At 46.8% G+C, this 5,779-nt stretch overlaps 1 long non-coding RNA gene across 1 annotated transcript; it reads left to right on the top strand.

Annotated features, from left to right (window-relative positions):
- Positions 1–1,922: 1,922 nt before the first annotated feature.
- LOC310657980 lies at positions 1,923–4,251 on the top strand. The gene is made up of 2 exons (XR_014502061.1): positions 1,923–2,251; positions 3,783–4,251. It is a non-coding gene; the product is annotated as an uncharacterized lncRNA (long non-coding RNA).
- Positions 4,252–5,779: the final 1,528 nt, after the last annotated feature.

Raw genomic sequence — 5,779 nt, 5'->3', positions numbered from 1 at the left:
GAGCACTCTACTGCTTCTTTTGGACACAAAAAGAACCATAACCGGCAGCGCTTAGACTTCGACCGGGGCCCAGGAGCACTCTACTGCTTCTTCTGGACACAAAACCACAACCGGCAGCGCTTAGACTTCGACCAGGGCCCAAGAGCACTCTACTGCTTCTTTTGGACACAAAAAGAACCATAACCGGCAGCGCTTAGACTTCGACCGGCGCCCTGCAGCACCCTTTTTGCTGCTTTTCTGGGCAATACCAAAACCAGTGGCACTTCTTCTACCCTGCTGGCGGAGTTGATCAGACTCTCTTATTGCTCCCACCTATCCCTGTGGAGCTTACCTTGTTCCTCGAGGTACCTTCTTTCTGCACGGCCGTTGCTCTTTCTCTCCGTCACTTGTCGCGTGTCCACTCAGGAACGGGTGGCCAGTCCCTCCCACGAAGTTGGCAGGATGCGCGCTGGAACTGTTGACCCAGGATCCTGAGCTGCTCGCCTTGCAGTGACGCCCTGGACCTCTTTGTCCCTCGATCTCGGGGAACGTGCTTATTCCCGGCCAACGCACCAGAAATATGTAGCCTTTTTAATCCATGGGTAGGAATAATTGTTGCACCCGAGCAGAGACAAAAGGAGCCAAACGACACCAAGGGGTTAATCCAGAGAAAGAGCGTTTTATTCTGCCATCCGGAGGGGCAGAGGCACCTGTGTGATTCAGTTCACAAAAGACAGGCCGCACCGAAAACATTTTACAAGCAGGTTTTATCCTTTTTTTCAAACCCCTTTTTCCCTGTCCCCCTTCACAGATTCTAACATAGAATGTTGCTTTTTCGTTCCCTGGTTCTGTTCCAGGAAGTATGTTGCAAATCAATGTACCAGGACAAGGTTGTTTCTATCTGGGAACCCGAAAGGTTTTCTGTTCTCAGCTCTAGGTTTGTTACAGCGTTTTTGTTACAAAGAGGACTGCTTAGCTTGTGCTTTTTGTCTTAGAGGAAATTGCAGTTTTTAAAATGCATACGCCGAGGCCTGGCTGGGGGGGGAATTCACAAACAGTTTTTAGGGCTTTCTGGGGTAACCCTAACTGTACCCCTTCAACCTCACCGTCAAAATGAAAGATTCCCCTACCTCTCCCACTCCCTTCCTCACTTGCTCAGTGTGTTTCCCTAGTCAGCTTGCTTTTGCTCTTTTACAAAAAAATAAAAATAAAAATAAAGTGGTCCCTTTAACAACGCAGCAATTTTTGTGTTTTGTACCCAAGTCCAAAGAATGTCTTGGGACTTTAGGAATTCCCTGAACTGACTTGAGACGCCATTTTAGCGGCACAATCCAATTTGGGCCTGTGAAAATCACACCTGAGTCACCCCCATTCGCCTCATAATTGAGGAAGTATACAGAGCTCAATTATGGTTTCTACTCCAGAAAGTCTCTATATGCTAATTCATTTCTTATAACATCATATGAACGTTTGAATTAAAATTCCCCAGAGGCCTGACCCATAAAGAATTGTGTTAGACATAGGAATCAACTCCTAGAGGCCACAGTCTCTTTGCCCCCCCCATATTTGAGGGGGCTGCCCCCCAAGTTGATGGGCATTGCCGTTCAAATGGTGTATGTGTACTGTGTTATGTGAACGATTATGCCCCACCCATATTTTATTCAAGCTGACACCCCTGATTCTAGAACAGTCCCTTGGCCTGTCAGCAGAGCAGGGTCAGTGCAAGACACTTTGCTGACAGAAGCAAAGGACAAGATGGCTTCTGCCCCCATTCAGTCTACCAGACTGGCAACTGAATTGTCATTTGACACTGGCAATGGGACAGCGTCCTCCACTGCCCCTAAGGGCATCAGGTTTGCTTAGGGGGCACACAGAGGCCTGTCCACTTCCTGCCCCTCAATACCTGTCACCCGAGGCCGCTGCCTGTCTCATGGTATGGCCAGGCCTGTCATCCTTCAGATCACGATTCCCATCACAGGTTCACTAAGAATATGAGGAGGCAGTGGGACTGCTCACCACACACACCCAGCAGCTGCTAAATTGCCACTGGTGCGAAGGTGACCTTCACAAATAGGGTCAGATACATGTGGGCCTCTTTCAGAGAACAGGGACTGTAACAGGCCAGTGAGTTCAGTTGAACTGAAGAAAACAACTGCCACAAACGCAGAAGGTTTAACTGAAAGCAGCATTCAGAGAGGTGCCCAGAGGTGCACAATGCCGGAGGACCATATACGTGCATTACGTTTTGAAGCAAGCTTGCTATTGTTAGCAGGTACGTTCCCTGAACAGGAAGCCTCCCGACAAATAGCTAGCGCAATTGACTTCCTCCCTGCTGCTGACAACACAGAGATGTATCAGTCCTGCTCTTAGACAAGTCATATATTTTGCCAGAGAAGGCAGGATGATTAAATGTTTAGACACTCTGTCAGCAGCAGGGGACACGGGAAGGGACAAAAGCTGTGGACCAGATGAATGTATCTGGAATGAGTTTGTTTCACAAAAGCATTGTTGTCAGCGTGAGGAACACAATCACAGTTCGTCACCATGAGACAGTGGTGATAATGAGCGGCTGGTGGGCTGATTCTTTTCCTGAGTTACGCCTGCTGAATGGGGTCAGACTCACTCCTGTCATAGAATCATAGTTCTGGAATGGACCTTGGAGGTGAGGTAGTCCAACCCACAGCACAATGAAGGATCTGAAAGTAGAGCATCCTTGGCAGACACTGTCTCTGCTCAAATACTTCCAATGAAGGAGGAACTTCTACCTCCTGAGACAGGAAGAGCTGTCAAACATCTCTTACGTTTCTGCTAACATTTAGCAGAGATCCGATTATCTGCAATTTCCAACTATCAGTTCTTGTTTTTTATCTGGAGCAATTGTCTTCTCCATCTTCTTCATTCCAGCCCTTCACTGCTCTTATGCTTGCAGAACCCGGCGTGGTAGAACAGTGGTAGTGCTTGGGGAATAAACACTAAGAAAGGGACACCCCTGTGCCAGTGGAGCACTGCTGGTGTAAGGAGCAAAAAATACAGAGGGAGAAAAGGGGCTTAGGCAGAACCCTGGTATGCCAGCTGGTTCAGTGGCTCAATTGTGGAGGTCAGACACATTTCTGACAGCACTGAAGCACCACAGCTCAATCCAAAACATATTTATATGCCACTTTTCTGGGCAAATCCCATCCAAAGCAGCTTTTAAGTAAGACTACTGCCCTTAATGTATTTACTTTGTTGTATATCTTCTGGAAATCATTTTTTTTCACTTTCCTCTGAGTAAATATATTTAGGATTTGGGTGCAAACATGAAATATTAAAATGTTTTGGTTTGGGAAAGAGGTGGACCATAAAGAAGGCAGATGCCGAAGAATTGATGCTTTTGAATTATGGTGCTGGAGGAGACTCTTGAGAGTCCCATGGACTGCAAGAAGATCAAACGCATCCATTCTTAAGGAAATCAGCCCTGAGTGCTTACTGGAAGGACAGATCGTGAAGCTGAGGCTCCAATACTTTGGCCACCTCATGAGAAGAGAAGACTCCCTGGAAAAGACCCTGATGTTGGGAAAGGTGGAGGGCACAAGGAGAAGGGGACGACAGAGGACGAGATGGTTAGACAGTGTTCTTGAAGCTACCAGCATGAGTTTGACCAAACTGCGGGAGGCAGTGGAAAACAGGAGTGCCTGGCGTGCTCTGGTCCATGGGGTCACGAAGAGTCGGACACGACTAAACGACTAAACAACTAAACAAATGTTTGAGAAAGAGAGCTCTCTCAGAATCTGCTTTGCTGATCCCTGCTGTATCTTTTTCAGGTGGCTCCACTGATGAGGCAGGGAAATTACAAAGCAAGAGAGGCAAAATCAGAAGATCGGAAAGAGAGAGAACATGTTCAGAAAGAGATGGGTTTACTATGTGTGTGAAGTAGGGGGAACTAAGATCTGAAGGACTGCAGGAGGAATACAGATAAGAAAGTTCCTTCACCTCTGTATTAAATTTCTTCCATACTTAACATTCTGTTGCATCCTAAGATTGCAGGGAGGAGTTGCTCCCTTATTATTCTTTGGAGAAGCTCAGAACCATCAGATAAACTGCTTTCTTGTCTTCCTATGAAAATCTCAGTACTGTTGTAGCAGGAGCTACAGTTCAATGCGCACAGTTCCCTCTGGAAATGCCTGTCAGGTTTTCAGTGATTGGCAAACAGAGATTAAACTGCCACAGTGCCTTTGTATTTGGAGTTCTGGGGGGAATGTGCACACAGAGATAATAAAGAAACATGCTGTAGTGAGGAATACATAATACTTGTAAAATATCTGGAGGGAAAATTTGCTGCGCACAGTCCAGTTAAACACTTTTAAGTGCTGTGGAGAAATGAGAATTTACATGACTGGCTGCTCCAAGAAGTCTCTGGTAGCTGCATTGTAGACCACCTGAGATTTCTGAACCGTCTTTTAAAGGTAGCCTACGTAGTCTAGTCTGGACATGACCAGATCATGAATCACTTTACCAAGGTGCCACTTTTCAGATAGAAGCACAGGTTTCCTAGACTTGGCGGTGGCGGTGGGGTGTTTGTTGGGAAGCCTAGAACAGTGGTTAGAAGTGTGTGCACCTTTTGTTTCTCCGCTAATTATTTTCTGTACAATTACAATGTTAGAGCCATCATCTTTCTTTCCTCCCCTGAAAGGGCACCATCAGATCAGCTCCTCTGGGATTGTTTTTGCTTCCCGTTGGTATTCATGAGCAGTTGGTGCCCTTGTGGGTGGGCTAGTTCTTATTTATTATGGATGACACATTTATTAAGTATTAATACACCCCATTCAAATGAGTCACCTTCCTCTGTGTGCCTGCTTCAAGTTTCAGATTTTTCTGCACTATCCCAGCTGGAGGAAGGAAACAGGATGGGACTTGACTGCTGTTGCATCATTTCTTTTCGGATGCAATGGGCACTATGGCAGCCTCACGCCACCCCCATCTCTTTCATTGCGCCCTTGTTGCTTCACCCTTTAGGGTCAAATTTCCTTATAGCCATGAAAGGAGGAAGCAGAAGACAGAAGGACTTGCTCTTATCATGCCATCATGCTTGGGGAGATTTCTCAAAGAACGCCACCCCAGCTCTTTGTCCCCCAAACTGTTAGCAGAATGTGTTTGGAGGCATTAGCAGGAACAACCATTCTTCTTGCCCCTGAGTCTCTGGCTCAAGTGGGAAAGAAACAGCTCTGCAGGACCTGGAGGTATCCACAAGATGCTCAGGTTGTTTGGGCAAAAGCTGAGGTGAAGGCAGATGTGGTCTAGTGTGAGTCTTAAGGATGGTCAAGGAATGAGCAAGTAACACAATGCCAATGTAACACGTGGCCTGGAAAAGCATAAATGGTGTGGCCTACTAGCAAGAGTATTGCAGCAGGTCCCAGGTCAGGCTGTGAACCCTGTGTGAAACCCTACACAGCTGCTACCGGTCAGTGTAGACAATACTAAGCTATATGGACCCACGGCCTAACTCAGCATGGGCTCCTGTATTCCTGATTCCAACAGACCTGGACTCAAAGGCTTGAATTCCATAGATGACTTGGGGCAAGCTATGCTCTCTAAGCCTAGTTAAAATCTGGATGAATGGCAGGACTGGGTGGATCCGCCATTTCAGGAATGTGTTGGGAAATCCAGAATAAAATAATAACGCTGGAGTGTACTTCAGTATTCAGAATGACATCCCCAGAGACCATGGCCCTCTCTGTGACCTTCTGTGACCTTTAAAATCAGCTGAGGACTCTTTCTAGGCCATATGAGCCATGACCCTTTCCACAGAGATTAGTCTGGG

This window comes from Podarcis tiliguerta (genome assembly GCF_965153285.1).
Source record: "Podarcis tiliguerta genome assembly, chromosome: 1".
NCBI classification, from domain to species: domain Eukaryota; kingdom Metazoa; phylum Chordata; class Lepidosauria; order Squamata; family Lacertidae; genus Podarcis; species Podarcis tiliguerta.
Note: the sequence above shows the minus strand (reverse complement) of the source record. Positions and strands in the feature narration are given on the sequence as shown.